Below are 17,151 nucleotides of genomic sequence, written 5' to 3' on the forward strand. Positions count from 1 at the left end.
GGGTGTGAGCACAGTCCCTGAACTTCTTTTGCTTAAGACTAGCTTCACTTCTGGCTTTTTAATTGGAGATAAGAGTCTCATAAACTTTCCTGCCTGGGCTGGCTTTGAATCATGATCCTCAGCTCTCAGCCTCCTGAGTAGTTAAGATTCTAGGTATGAACCACTGGCACCTGACTTTCTTCAATAAATTTTGAAAATATAAAACTCAAAATGTGACTCTTAATAGTGAATGCTGGGGGGGGGGGGCAGGAAATCAAGAAGTTTCCCATTGTCTCTCTGCTTGGTTTGGGTGGGGTTTAAGTTTGTCCTCCAGAAAAGTTTTTGTGCTAGAAGTTTGCTCCTTAGTGTGGCAATGTTAAGATATAAGGCTACCTCTTCAATGCCCTGAAGGTGTGCTGTCAGGAGGGACTGAGGTGGTTCTCGAGGAATCCCTGATTTAATTATTGAGAGAAGGTTGTTATAAAAGAACAAGCTCCTTCCAGTATCATTTTGTCTTCCTTGCTGGTGGTATGGTCTTCCTTTCCAAGCATCATGATTTTATCCACCACCAAGCCTTCACTAAAGCAAAACAGAAGCCAGCACCATGCCCTTGAACCTCCAGAACTGTGAGGGTTTTTTTTTTAATAACCACTTTTCTTTATAAAGTTACCTAGCCTCAGGAATTTCACTATAGTAAAATGTATGTCTGACTAATTTCCTATCCTATAGGAAGAAAAACTGACCTACAATGAGAATGAATGTAATTAATATATAAAAAGAGAAAAGGTGAGAGGGAGATTATTCTGGCTTTTGATTCCATGTTCTAGCAATCTCTAAGTTGGTTGCATCTATGTCTTTCTTGAATGTTGGTAGTAAAACCATTCTTTATTTTCTCTGCTCTCTTATATTCATATTTTCTGTCTATAATTTATTAGAGAGAGAAGGAGAAGAGAGAAACTATTGTTTGAATTTTTAATTGAAAATACCAGTAAAAGGGGTAAAGTGTCCATTATAGATGGATATCATAGAATAAATCTGTTAGAAAACTTCAAATTTGGGGAAAATAATTTTAATCTAATATGATGCAAACCTCATGTTTACCAGTGAGAAAGTTTCAGTCTTAAGAAAAGAATAGAGTCAACCAAATCACCCTGTGGGAAAAGGATGAATTATAATATTAGCAATGTGGGTTACCACATCAAAAGACTATAGAAAGCCAGGCACCAATGGCTCATGCCTATAATCCTAGCTACTCAGGAGGCTCAGATGTGAGGATAGCAGCCCAAAGCCAGCCCAAGCAGGAACGTCCATGAGACTCTTAGCTCCAATTAACCACCAGAAAACCAGAAGTGGTGCTGTACCTCAAGTGGTAGAGTGCTAGTCTTGAGCTGAAGAGCTGAGGGACAGCGCCCAGTCCCAGAGTTCAAGCCTCACATCTTTACAAGAAAATACATTTTTTAAAGTACATCTCCAAACATCCTTGGTGATAGTAAAAAAAAAAAAAAAAAAAAAAAAAAAAAAAAGATCATAGACTAGTTAGTTAGCTTACACAAAATGAATTTAACTTTTCTCACAGATCTGAGGATGGGAAGTCCAAGATAAGGTTTTTACATGGTTTGGCCTCTGATGAGAGCTATTTGGAGATAGCCACCTAGCTGCTGTGTCTAGGAATCGTGTGTAGAAAGAGAAGAAGCTTTCTAATCCTATGCCCGGCCACCATGACCTCATAAACTCTATTCACCCTAAAGCCTAATCTCCAAGTCTTATCACATTGGATTTAAGACTTCAATGTAGGAATGTAGATGGCACAATTCAGTCATTAACACATAGCTTTAGATGTTATAGGGCTGGCTAGGACTTTTTTTTTAAGATGACCTAATCTAAATTCTCTATTTGCAAATGGTGAGAAAATCCTGAGCAAATATAATGATGTTACAAGTATCTACGTGGCAGATTTTAACCTGCTTGGATAGCTGAGAACTGGAGGGTCACACTTGCAATCCTAACTACTAGACAAGAAAGTCTATGAGACTGTATTTTCAATTAACCATCAAAAAAGTGGAAATAGTGGCATGACTCAAGTAGTAGAATGCAAGGCTTGAGTGAAAAAGCCAAGCAAGTATGTGAGGCCATGAGTTCAAGCCCTCAGCATACTCTCTCTCTCTCTTTCTCTCTCTCTTTCTCTCTCTCTCTCTCTCTCTCTCTCACACACACACACACACACACACACACACACACACACACACACACACACACACACACACACAAATAAAATTGTCAAGCAGCAGGAAATATGTGACACTGTAGGGAAACTATTGGCATGACTTGGTAATTGGAGGCAATAATGGTAAAGGGGTAAAGCCAAGCAAATCCAGCCAGTTCTGCAAAATTACAGTTTTGTCAGAGGGAACCTGATTAGCACAGGTTAGCATAGTCATTCTGTATACATGGAAGATTGTTCCTTTCTATAAAATACGTGTAACCTGAAAATGCTCTAAAACTTATATTGTCTGTCTGCAGATTACTTATAATTCTTAATACAATGTAAAGGTTATGCAAATAGCTATGCTATTTGTATTGTTTAAAAATAATGATGGAAAAAAACTAACTGTACTTATTCAGTACCAGATGCAGCTTTTGTCCAAGTATATTTTATGACCTACGGTTGGTTCAATCTATGGAATGTGGATCCCACAGATACAGAAGGCCAACTGTATACAGCCGAAAGAACACTGCAAGCTTTGCCTTTAAAAAAAAAAATTCTCTAGCCAACCACCAGGCAAAAATTATTTGTTCTCTTCATGGCCCTGAGTATTTGGACATGCAAATCAACTGTGTCCATGCATAATTAAGACAGGCACTGTGGAAAGTTTCATTTTCCAAGGGAAAGGCTGCCAGACGGCTGGAAAGAAAGGTCAGCATGGATCAATGCCTCTTTACTCATCTCAGGCTGTGGGGGGGAGATCACTGCACCCCTCTTACCCTGCCCCTTTGTTGGCCGAGCTGGGGGGCCTCAGGAGGAGCTCTTGTCTCTTTCTAGACCTAGAGAGACCCTGAGGCTTTCTACAGAACATACTGGAATAGAGTATTTTTTTGCCTCAATTCAGAGCAGAGGTAGCTAGCTAGCTAGCTCTGCTTAGAGGCAGAAGTTTGTCCTTCTTCTGAAATCAGCATACTCACTTTATGACCCAGGAGGAAGCAAATATTTCTCTAAGTCAAACATTTGGGGAATGTTTACAGAAATGGAATGTGTACATTATTGAGGCACTGTTACCCAACTCCAAACAGAGCTTTAGTGATCTGCTTTGCATTACTGGAATTGGGATTCCCGTTCTCTGGGAGGGTGTGGAAGGAGTGTATTTTCCCATGGATACCTCTCTGCGTTGATCTGGTACCTCTGTGAATGGATCTGGTACTTGCGTGGAGGTGTGAAGAGGCTGGCTCTGGGATATGAAGACAGGCGGGAAGCTGAAAGGAATGGTGCTAGCTCTTGATGCTAGGGTAATGTCATTGACAGTGTCAGAGACAGAATGGCAGGAAAAGTGGGAACAGAAAGCCTTGCAGCCTTCTAGCCTGACGGATACCTAGCAGAAAGCCAGATAATGACAGAAAAATAAATTCATTTCCATACTCCCTCCCCCTACCTGGAAAACACATAGAAAAATGAGAGGCCATAGTAGCCTAATCACTAGTCCACTCCACCCCTTCCCTTAGGGAGTGTCTACACCCACTCTTCCTCATCTATCAGACTCTACTTCTCAGAATCATCCAAGCTACTCCCGAATAAGGGGTAAATTAAACATTATACTGTCACATCCATTCTTAGAGTAATAGGAAGAAAGAGTATAGAAAAAGGAAATGGGCACATACATGTGTGTGTGTGTGAGAGAGTGTATGAATTGATAACAAACAAGGAAGATGTGCCCATAGTTTTTGCCATCCTTGTTTCTGTGACTAGCTCAAGGCCCTATTTGTGTTTATAGCTTTTTCTTATTATGACATCAACCAGGACCTCAGCCGGTTGTATTCTTTTACTTGATAGTGCAGCATAAAATTTCATTCTTTTTATTAATCAGTAGCACTGCAGTTTGAATTCCATCCTTCCTTACGGTTGGTTGGGCATTCTACCATTTGAGCCATGTCCCCAGCTCTTGTTGCTTTCAGTATTTTTGAGATAGGGTTTTGCTTTTGGCCTCGGCTGGCCTGAGCTGTAATCCCCCTATTCATGCTCCCAGTTAGAGGTGGGTGCATATACCAGTTATTAGTTACGTAGGGTTTTCATAAACATTTTGCCTAGACTGGCCTCAAATCATGATATTCCTGATTTCTACCTCCCAAGTACCTAGTATTAGAGTCATGAGCTACACTACCCAGTATAACTTCATTCTTGAAGGATCTGACTCATTTGTCTGGTCTTTAGTTGCTGTCATTTTCCATTAACTTTTATTATTGGATATGCAATTATCAAGCTGTGCTGTCATGATCTTCCTTGGCTTCTAGTCGCTGGCCTCACAGTCCTCCCTGCGAACATTGTATAGTAACCACTCAATTTCTCTTTGGAAATTAGGTTCAATTATTCTGATCAGTATATTAACCCTCTTATTTTCTTCATTGAGTGGCACAAGGAGACTAAAATAGCCAAGTGATAGTCTCAACTTCCAAATCAATAACGTTATTATTTTGTTCTCTTGGTAGAAGCATTTCTTGGTAGGGAACAAATACATTCAAATCAACAGAACTCCAGAATCCACAAGGGCATCTATTCAAAGGAAGGCTTTCTACCCAGTCTTCCAGGATGTGATTTGCAGAGGCTCTGGTGCTGTCAGCTGCAAGAACTGCTTCACCAAAGTTTCACCCTTCACTGGACAGCAGCTGTCTGGTAAGTGAGTGAGCCAGCACTATAAAGTCTTCTCCATCTTGGCCAAACGCACAATTCTAACAGGCAATACTTTACTTATAAATCCCTCCTGATTAGCCCAAGGCCTTCTTCAGGCCTATATTGCAGTTTGAGTTCTCCATCTGCTCCATCCTGATTTCTTCCTCCTCCTTTTCACAGGTGATCGGACACCCCAATCCTCATCCCATAACAAAGTCTAGAAAAACCTACCTTACTAGAACTCGAGCTAACAAGAGGCAAGAAAAGCAGATAGGGCACAAAATTTAAGGAGGCATTGAGATAAGGTTTTGAAAAGTTTGTTCTTTAAAGTTCAGACCTTGTACTCACACAAACTGAGATCAAGTGCCACCTTTAATCCTAGGTCCTATACCCCTCCCTTGTCTCAATATAGTCTTGATATTATATTTTGTACATTAGTACTGTGAATGTCTAAGAGTCCAGGGGAGGTGGGTGTAGTGGCACATGCCTGTAAACCCAGCTACCTTGAAGGCAGAGATAGAAGGATCCCAGCTCAAGGCCAGCTCTGGCAAAAGTCAGTAAGACTTTATCTCAAAAATAAGCCAAGTATGGCACATATCTGAAATCTAGTTACTCAGGAGATTAAGGAGGAGAATCCTTGTCAGAGCCCAGCCCACTCAAATGCTTGAGACACTATCTGAAAAAAACAACTTACAACAGAATAAAAAAGATTAGTACATGTCTCAAATGGTAGTGCATTTACCTCACAAGCACTACACTAGGTTCAGTCTTCAGAAGTACCTCAGTCCCCTCAAATCAATATTAAGTCCTCAATGCAGTAGTATAATCCCTTAAGGAGATCAGTCGGCTACTTGGTAGTGGCAAGTTTAACTTGACTATACTTGGCATCTTCCATTCTGTAACGAGCAGTGTTTCATCTTCACAGTGACAGATACCATCTTCTGGATATTGATTTGCTTTTCTGTCTTTCAGACCTTCAACCTGATTTGTGATCCAAGGGCTGGATGTATGTTCAGTCCACCAAAATAGGTGATGATAGAAAAAAGCTTCAATGTGTTAGAATCTTTGTGCCTGGTCAGAGAACAACTTTAGAATAAAGCAAGAATAGAAGGCTGCTAGTTGTATCACAAATTAGGAGCTACTGGCCTTTTAGAGCATTAGAATGAACAATACAGATGAAATACTAACCCAGAGACAATATTCTGTGAATACGGGGTACATCTTGTTGAATATAGTATGGGTATCAATCAAAGACTTTTGCATGTCCTATTTCTCTAAGAGGAAGAGTACACGAGGCCAGGAACCAAAGGGTAAGACAAACTAGCTGCATTTTGCATTATTCCCAGTGTCTCATCAGGGCAAAGGGAACTTGGTGCTTCCCTCTAAACCCTAGATTTTGAGGACTAGGGATTCTAATTCCCAAAGAAACAATTAAGGGATGTAGCAGAAGTTCACAAGTGTACATTAGAGCTACTGCTTGGGTGCTTTGGTCTCCTACTCTCCAGAGCTCAGCAGGTGAGATGTGGAGCTAAAGCCTTGGAAAAGGTAATTAATACGAAACAGCTGCAGTGCGCGTTCATAGAGCCGCATCTGGATTAACTTGCTTTGTTATTTAGCATAATACCAGCTGAAATAAAATTGACCATCTAGACATCCCACAGAATGTCATGCTGATCCACTGTCTAATGACCTCTGATTAATCAGAACTACAGAGCAGGAAATGGCAAGATGGATGTCCTCATCTAGCACATGGACACTGCAGGGTGGGAGCGAAAACCTTACAAAGATTTCAGTCCCACCACATGATTTAAGCTTTGAAATATACCATCAGTTCTGTCATAAAACCCCTTTTTAAAAATGAACATTTCTCCCAATGTGATTGATCCATCTGAGGACAATGTCAGCTTAACAAAAAATTTCATATGTGCTTATGAAAGATTTAATTCTGGGAGAAATCCAAGGGGAAGTAGAAGATCCTTTCAGTGAACCATAAATGTACCACATAGGAGCCAACAACCCCATTTCACTGCATGCATTATGAACCACAGCCACCCATGTCTTGTGTACAACTTTGCTTAGGCCATTTTCTGTTGCTGTATCAGAATAGTTGAGACTGGACAAATTATATATGAAAGAAGTTTAATTAGGCTCCTAGTTCTAGAGGTTGTGATGTTCATGGTCCAGTAGCTGTATGTGCTGAGAGCTGCAAGCTACTTCATAGCATGGCAGAAATCAAAGGGGAGAAAGGATTGACATATGCAGGAGGGATGGGGCCAAATCTCTGAGATGGCTACTGTGTTCTTGTAAGAAAGACACTAATAGGATTTAAACCCTTAGGTCCCACCTCCCAAGAAGGGGGCATTAGGGAATTAAGATTCTAACACGTGAAACTTTAGTCATAAAATGCAATATATATACATGCATACATATCCTACAAAATTAAGAAAAATGAGGAAAGGAGTGGTACTGGCAGGAATATGGGAGAGAATGATGAGGAGTGTGGCAGTGATCTAGATGTATGGCTTGGTGGAATGGCAACTCCTTTGTACAACTACTTAAAGATAATAAAGCTACATTTTTACAAAAGATTCTAACACATGAAATCAATACATGGACTTTGGGGGCCAAATTCAAACCACAGCCGAGATTTGTTTTATTTCAGATAATCTTCCTTCTATCACTTCATAATAACTCATAGGCTGCAATTTTTTATGTCAACATCTATAACCAAACTTTGCATTTTTTCCAAGGTTAAGCTTAATATTTATTATAGTAATCATGTTACCTTCTTGTTACACCAACAACTCTTTCTCAGCTCACATTTATGGCTTTTCGGGGGATTCTCTATCAGCCACAGAGTAGGAAAAAAAAAAACAATTCAGACCTGTTCAAGATTGAGTCAACTTCACATATTGGTTCAGGCTAGAAATATATTGCTTCTGCACAATGGCACCACTTACATGTCTTACATCCAATTTCACCAAGGACGATGCCCCCAAGCAGTCAGTTGGACAGGACAATTCATCCCAGGAGGGCAGCCAGCTTCTGTCCTCAGCCACCTTGGGGCTTGCCCAGTGGACTTATAAATACAGAACCGACTCATATGGAGCAGTCACTGTGCTTCATGGCATGAATCCCTCTCCCTAAAACTGACCAAGCTACTGCCTCTGCTGAGTTTCTAGTCAATTAACAGCAGGGACCGCCGGAGAGTGTTCTATAGAAGCATCATTCTATGAGTTAAGTCTAAACAGCTGCTTAGAAGCAAGCTAATTCTTTTCAGGGCCTGAAAATTTGTTCTAGAAAAGGGATCTGTTCTAATTAAGATTGACTGCGACTCTGGATAGATGCTTGTCTTTCTTTCCCATAGTGCCATAACTCAAGGGCTCTGTTATTAGGTTTGTGAAACCAGGCACCCATTTTCTGCCGATGGAAATAAGAGAGTGTGCCTCACCTGTGAGCTCCACTACTGTAGATCACACACTCGGAAGGAGCCTGCTCCATGGGCTTGGGGTGGCTCTGAAAGGCATAGGTAACACACCAGCTTAGGTTGACAGCTTACAGCGTTGAAGTGCTGCTGTCCTGGATGCAGTAGAGGCCTTGAACCAATGTCTATCAAATGGCACTATTAACCTAGCAGGTAGAATCCATTAGAAGATAGAAGGCGTGACCTCTGTCACATCACTCACATAACACACTTGGGAACTTGTGCAAAATATTCATTTCTCTTCATTCCAGTAAATAAGCAGATTTCTTTTTAAAAAGTGCTTACTATTCTGGCAGTGCTGGTTAATTATGATAATTACTATTGTAAAGGTGATGGGGTTGGTGCCGCATGTAAGGAGCATAGACGAGTGTGTCTGAAATTCAAAGGATTTACTAAGACATGCCTTAGAACTTTCCTGCCCAGTTATAACAATTAACTAGCAATTGTAGCAACTCTAGCCTAAAAAGGTATGACCTTAGGATTGGGAGTCTGAGTCACCCCACTGGGCATGAAAATGATCAGGAATGCTAAACAAGGATAAATGCAATTTAGAATGGTCATTGGAAACATCTCTATTCACACATGGAACAGGCAGAAATGCCAGGAAATTAGCAGCCCCAGAATCATCCCTCAATCAAAGGACTAACAGAACTTCATGCATAAATATGCTCACTCGCTTTTACTTTGGGTAGAATAACTCTGAGGCATCTACTCAATACTGGCTCCTACAATTTCTCAGTGGAATTATGGTCCATTTCCTCACAAAAGTAATTTATTTGATGAAGCACCTGTTATTGGCTTCCTTTCCTTTCCTGTTTCACTTCTCCTCTCTCCAGCCAGTGTAGCCTCTATTACCTGCCAAATAAAACATTAGCACCTGAGGCTTTGTCTCAAGGTTTCCCTCTGGGAAAACCAAAATAGATAATACCATATTTGATTGGTTATAAGACATGGATATTTAAGTTATATTTTAACATTTCAGAAATTCTGATGAGTTTTATGGTGGAGAAGGCTACAATGCTTGATAAAAAATGTACTCATTATCTTGCCCATGTAATTGTAACCCCTCTGTACAGTATTTTCACAATAAAAAATAAATAAATGTTATTGAAGCACAAAAAATATGAAAAATAAAGCTGTGTCTTACAATCTGTGACATGTTAGAGTCAATAAATTACAGTACTACTATATGTTTCACAAACTTCCAGTATCATTCAGACATTTACTAGAAGGGAACAAATGTTTATTTATCCTGCCAGATGACAAGCATAGGATAGACACTTTCATACTTTAGTCTTCAAAATGACCTTGTTGCAATATGAATATTTCTATTTTATAAACTAAAAAACAACAGAAGCAAGTCAGGAAGTTGAAATAAGATTATTGGAAGAGTGGAGGATGTAGATGAGTGCAAAAGGGAAAGAAATACAGCATGAATACCCATGTACATATGTAATAAAAGAAGTAGGAAATGTGAAATGAGTCTGGGTTGTGAGAATAGACAGGATAGGAGAATATGATGGAAGGAATGCCTCTCATAAAGAAGCACTGATAGAGCGCTCGCCTTGAGCTGAAGAGCTGACAGCACTCAGGCCCAGAGTTCAAGCCCCATGACCGACAAAAAAAAAAGAAACAAAAAAAAATAAAGAAGCACTGAGTGAGGCACCGATAGCTCACACATGTAATCCTAGCTACTCAGGAGGCTGAGCCTGAGGGTAGCAGTTTGAAGCCAGCCCATGAAGGAAAGACCATGAGACTCTTATCTCCAGTAAACTACTCAGAAAATGCTGGAAGTGGTACTGTGGCTCAAGTAGTAGAACACTAGCTTTGAGCACAAAGATGCTCAGGGACAGCACTTAGGCCCTGAGTTCAAGCCCTAGGCCAGGAAAAAAAAAAGCTCTAGACACTTAGATGAACACATTAAAGAGTAATCCCCTTGGGAATAATGAAAGGGGTAACATTAATCAAGATGCATTACACTCACAAACTGACATGTTGAATTAAAACTCCTTTGGACAACTGCTAAAAATAATAATAATAAATTGTAAACCCCTTTGTACAACCTTTTGAAGTTCAGAGAAAAGAATTTTAACCCTGAGATGAATTAAGTTATTTAGCCAAGGACACAAGGATGTCAAAATCTCTCACTAAATTTTATTGTTTTAAACAATTTAGCAGAACAATTTGCATACAAAATGAATTGGTGAAAACAATTAGTTTTCTTTTCCCTTGAGTCAAACAGAACTAAGGATATAATAGCAAATGGACAAAAATATCAAAATATGATCATAACATGTATTATAAGGATGTCTAGAATCAGATGCTATCACCCATTGCTGGAAAAGTACAAGTTGTACCATCCCTTTGGAAAGGAGTGGACAACAGTAGTGTCTGTGTGTGTGTGTGTGTATATGATGTATACTCTAGGATTCAAGGACATCATTTTTAGTAATACACCATAGATATACCATAAAAATGATCACTGAAGCACTGCCTATAAATACAAAAATTTGAAACTCTTAAACTCCAATTACAGAATGGATTTTTTAAAATGTGATTTATTCAAGAACACTGGAAGACAGGCACCGTGTGCTTGTGCAGGTTATCTTAGCTACTCTGGAGGCTAAGATCAGAAGATTGTGGTTCAAAGCCAAGTCAGTGAGACTCTTAGCCCTAACTAACCAGAAGAAAGCTTCAAGTAGAGCTTTGATTCAAGTGGTAGACCACCAGTGTGGAATTAAACAAGCTAAAAAACAGTGCCCACAACCCTGAGTTCAAGCCCCGTTGGCAAAATAAAATAAAAAATAAAAGTTCAACAAACTTGAAAACAATTAAATCCTCATCAATTAGTTTTGATAGTATCCTGAATTATGAGCGAAGAAAGCAAATTAGAAGGTCACAAGGAAAGTGGTGTCATATGAACACCTATCTGTAGTAGACATACTTTACAAGGTGAGCTTACAGAATCTGAATCATGTTTGTTTTTAGTTCTCTAGAAAAGAAATAGGAATATTTGATAATGATTTTCATCTTTCTAAGTATTCCTAAGTGTCTTAAGACAATTTTTAAAAATTAGTATACTTGATAATGCTTTCCTAACTAAAACTATCCAACTACATTTTTGGATATTTTGAAAGTTGCAGTGCATTGTTACATTATGCATGAAGTATAATAAACGCTTATGTTGTTTATGGCAATAATTTTCAAATCATCTAGTATGGGTAGAAGTATAATAGGCCACTACTAAGGGCTCTATGAAATATAAATTTATTTGTCACAAAACACCCACTCTATACCCTGTAACTATGAACTACAACCACTATAATGTATTAATATCTACTGAAGGTGTTCCCACTGGGAACTTTAATTAGGTAGCCTTTTGTATTGAGATAATAAATTGGGCTAAAATCCAAAGCTAATATTATTTCTAATAACTACCTGCTATGACAAATTAGATGAAAATCAGTTAAATCCATTTTTATTCATTCACATAACAAATGTATTCTGAACACCTATTCATGCCACTCTCCTAGGCTCTCTGGATACAGTGGTTGAAAAATACAGTTCTTTCTCACTTAGCTGATACCCTATAGAGTGGGACAATAGGAAATTAACAAAAAGGAAAACAAACACATAAATCAAGTAGTAATGAGTACTATAAAGTAAAAGAAGGCAGTTGGCAGGATGTGAGATTTGACTAAGGCAAAGACCAGTAATCGTCTCTTAGGATCTACTATAGTAACTTCCTTTGAGTACAGAACCTCTTGAGTTTAGTGTACTAAGCCATCCAGCTTCAGGTGGTATTTATTTCACAGCCTCTCTTGCAGCTAGGTGAGTTATACACATTTATGTTTGGGCTAAAGGAGTGTTAAGTAAGAGAGAATTCTATATCATCCCTCTAGAGACAAAAACCACTTGTCTTATACGAAAAATGGTTTGAGACTACGAAGTGGCAATAATTAGAGAAGGATGTCAGAGACACTTCATGGTCTCTGGATTATTTTAAATAAACAGTACACATATATTACTCTTAAGGCATACTTCTGCAGCTCTTTGATGAAACAGACTATTTTGTCCTTTAAATAACTGAGCAGAGATTGATTTTTTTAAAACTGAGTCAGAAGGGAAAGCCTCTCTGAGGAGGGAGGCAAAAGAGCAGGGAGTTCACAGAAATGAGAGAGGGAGACAAGGAAAGTGAGAGAAAGAGATTCAACAATATAGGAGGAAAGCATCTTAGGCAGAGGATCCAGAAGTTCAAGCATCCAAGTCAGAGATGAACTCCTCAGAGTTGAGGAACATTATAAAAAGCTGCCATAACTGGCATGGAGTAAGTCAGAAGAGACACAGGATAGCAAATAAGGAGGGGAGAGGAACCCACACGAAGGTCTGGAAATTACTGTGAGAGTTCACAAAAGCACAGCATTGTAGCAAAACAGGAAGAGTACTGCATCAGATTTTGTCTTCATCTTGCACTGTAAGCTCTTTCTCTGTGAGACAAAAAATATCTTCCTTGTTGGTGCTGAGGACTTCAGTTACTCAGAGCTGAATGCACTTCTATAATATTGACTTAATTATTTTGATTATGTCATAAAGCATGCATTTTTAAGAAAAACGTATCAGTCTTTATCAGAAATATCCAATTTGTTGTGTTTTTCAAATTATTTGCAAACTATTAATTTCCTGGGTCTGCTACAACAAAATGGATGGACCTAGGGCAATGAAAACATCTTGTCTCAGTTCTAAAGGCAAAACTCCAAAATGAAGGTGTTGCTGGAGTCATGCTGCCTCTTTAATTTACTGAGAAAATTATTTAGTATAGAAAATTATTTATTATAGATCAATTTAGTATGGAAAATTATTTATTACAGATCAATTTAGTGATTTCATTACTGTCAGCATTCTATACCTAAAACCATTATTATCAGGTACATACAAGTGTAGGCAGTTCTTTTTTATTCTGTACATTTTATTTTTGTTATTATATACTTATAATTGCCTTTAAAATGATTTATTTTTTCATTGTCAATAAAAGCATAAATAACACAAATAGTGACAGCTCAGATTTTGCTCCATTATGGAAAGCTATTAGAGAATTTTGACAGGGGCATGATGACATTTGGTATAAACTTTAAAAGTGTCATTTTGGCTGCTATATGGAGAGTCCATGATTGAGCAGCAAGAATGGATGGAGAAAATGAGTCATTGTATAGTTCAGGAGAAAGACTGCAATGTCCTTAAGTAGAATACTAGATGTAGATATAAGAAGAAAGATTCTGAGCTGGGCTTTGGTGGCTCACACCTATAATCCTAGCTACTTCAGAGGCTGAGATCTGAGGATCATGGTTCAAAACCAGCCCAGGCAGGCAAGTCCATGAGACTCCTATCTCCAATTGACCATCAGAAAACAGGAAGTGGTGCTGTAGCTCAAGTGGTAGAGTACTTCCTTGAACTGAAGAGTTCAAGGACAGCGCCCAGGCCCAGAGTTCAAGACCTACGACCAACACAAAAAAAAAAAAAAAAAAAGGAAGAAAGATTCTGGAAACATCTTGAAGGGCAAACTATAGGAATTAAGGACGGGCCCAAGGTTTTTGATCAAATAAGCTTGATAAGGAGGGGGAAGGAGTAGCTTGTGATGCAAGCAGGCAGTTGGGATAGTACAAGAAGAAGCCTGAAAAAGCCACCAAAGAAAGTCCTGTAACACATGGAGGCTGAACAACACACTGCTGAATCACAAGTGGGTCATGGAAGAGATTAGAAAGGAAATTCAAATGTTCATGATATTCAACAAAAATGAACACACAAATTACCAGCTCCTCTGGGACACAGCAAAGGCAGTACTCAGGGGCAAGTTTATAGCTCTGAGTTCCTACATCAACAAATTGGAGAGATCTAAAACCAACAATTTAATGAGACATCTGAACCTCCTTGGAAAAGAGCAGCAAGAAAAACCCCAATCCAGTAGATGGAAAGAAATAATTAAAATTAAATCAGAATTAAATGAATTAGAATCCAAAAAAACTATAGAAAGAATCAACAAAAAAAGAGTTGGTTCTTCGAAAAACTTAACAAAATTGACAGACCCTTAGCAAATCTTATCAGAAAAAGAAGAGAACACACCCAAATAAATAAACTCAGAGATAAGAATGGAAACATCACCACAGAAACAACCAAGATTCAGAATGCTATAAGGGAATAATTCTCAAAAGTTTATGCTAGTAAGTTTGACAACTTGGCAGAAATGGACCTTTTCCTAAAATATTGACATGCCAAAACTAAACCAAGATGAGTTAAACCATCTTAACAGGGCCATATCAAGCATTGAAATAGAAACAGCAATAAGAGACTTTCCATCTAAGAAAAGCCCAGGACCAGATGATTTTACAGTGGAATCCTACAAGGCCTTCAAAGCAGAGCTCCCACCAATGCTCCTCCAACTCTTCAATGAAATTGAAAGAGAAAGTTCACTACCGAACTCATTCTATGAAGCCATCATAACCCTCATCCCAAAACCAGGCAGGGACTCATCAAAGAAAGAGAACTATAGACCCATTTCTTTGATGAACATTGATGCAAAACTTCTCAACAAAATTTTGGCCAATCGACTTCAACAATTCATCCAAAAAGTCATACACCACGATCAAACAGGATTCATTTCAGGGATGTAAAGCTGGTTCAATATATGCAAATCAATTAATATAATTCATCACATCAAGAGGAGCAAGGATAAGAACCACATGGTTATCTCAATAGATGCAGAAAAAGCATTTGACAAGATCCAATACCCCTTTATGATGAAGGTTCTGGAAAAATTAGGAATCAGTGGAACATTCCTCAATACAATAAAGGCTGTATATGACAAATCTACAGCCAGCATTATACTTAATGGTGAAAAACTAAAGCCATTTTCTCTTAACTCAGGAACGAGACAAGGATGTCCACTCTCTCCACTTCTTTTCAATCAGATATTAGAATGCCTAACTACAGCAATAAGACAAGATGTAAACATAAAGAAGGAAAAAAAGAAGTAAAACTCTCCTTTTTCGCACATGACATGATCTTGTATTTAAAGAATCCCACATACTACACTCCCAAATTACTCAAGCTGATTCAAAACTTTGGCAAAGTAGCAGGGTATAAAATTAACCCTCAAAAATCAATGGCTTTTCTGTATGACAACAATGAGAAAAGTGTGGCTAAAATTAGGAAAGCAACTCCATTTGTAATAGCCCCACAAAAAAAATAAAATACCTAGGAATTAACTTAACCAAAGAAGTGAAGGACCTCTATGATGAAAACTTTAAAAACTTGAAAAAGGAAATCAAAACAGAACTTAGAAAGTGGCAAAACTCCCATGCTCCTGGATTGGAAAGATCACCATCATGAAAATGGCAATATTTCCCAAGGCTATCTACAAATTCAATGCAATACCCTATCAATATTCCAACCTCATTCTTCAAGGAAATAGAAGAGGCAATCCAAAAATTCATATGGAATAATAAAAGACCACTGAATAGCAAAAACAATCCTCAACAGAAAGAACAGTGCTGGAAGAATATCAATACCAAATTTCAAACTTTACTACAAAGCCATAGTAATCAAAACAGCTTGGTACAGGCACAAGAACAGACCTCAGGACCAATGGAATAGAATTGAAAACCCAGAAATGAACCTACAGACCTATAGTCATCTAATTTTCAATAAGGGAGCTAAAACAATAGAATGGAAGAAAGACAGCCTCTTCAGTAAATGGTGCTGGCAAAATTGGTCAACTACTTGTAGAAAACTAAAGCTAGATCCTTATATATCACCCTGCACCAGAATCAACTCCAAATGGATCAAAGACCTCAGAGTCAAAGCAGACACTCTGAAAACATTACAGGATGGAATAGGAGAAACCCTAGGTCTCCTTGGCACAGGCTGAAATTTTCTTAATAGAGACACAGAAACACAACAAATCAAAGAAAGGTTGGACAAATGGGATTGCCTGAAATTGCGCAGCTTCTGCATGGCAAAGGACATAGCTAGCACGATCAATAGAAAGCCCATAGATTGGGAGAAAATCTTCACTAGCCATACAATGGACAATATCTAAAATATACCTGGAACTCAAAAAATTTAATCCCCCAACAACAAATCTTCAAAGAAACAACTGCCCAATAAATAAGTGGGCTAAAGACTTAAAGAGAAATTTCTCTGAAGATGAAAGAAGGATGGCCAATAGACACATGAAGAAATGCTCAACTTCCCTAGCCATAAAAGAAATGCAAATCCAAACAACATTGAGATACCACCTCACCCCAGTTAGAATGGCTAGAGTCAAGAACTCTAATAACAACAGATTCTGGAGAGGATGTGGACAGAAAGGAACCTTACTGCATTGTTGGTGGGAGTGTAAACTTGTTCAACCACTTTGGAAAGCAGTATGGAGGTTCCTCAAAAGACTCCACATAGAGTTCCCCTATGACCCAGCAATCCCACTTTTGGGCATTTACCAAAATGTTCACAAACAATACCACACTAAAGCTACCAGCACGACTATGTTTATTGCAGCATTATTTTATTTATTTTATTTATTTTATTTATTTATGGAACCAACCCTGATGCCCCTCAGTAGACGAATGGATCAAGAGAATATGTATATAAATATATATGTGTGTGTGTGTGTGTGTGTGTGTGTGTGCGCACACACACACACACACACACACACACACACACACACACACAATGGAATTCTATGCCTCCATCAGAAAGAATGACATTGCCCCATTTGTTAGGAAATGGAAAGACTTGGAAAAAATTATAATAAGTATAG

Source organism: Dipodomys merriami, unplaced genomic scaffold (assembly GCF_024711535.1).
Source record: "Dipodomys merriami isolate MVZ:Mamm:240054 unplaced genomic scaffold, mDipMer1.0.p SCAF_34, whole genome shotgun sequence".
NCBI classification, from domain to species: Eukaryota; Metazoa; Chordata; class Mammalia; order Rodentia; family Heteromyidae; genus Dipodomys; species Dipodomys merriami.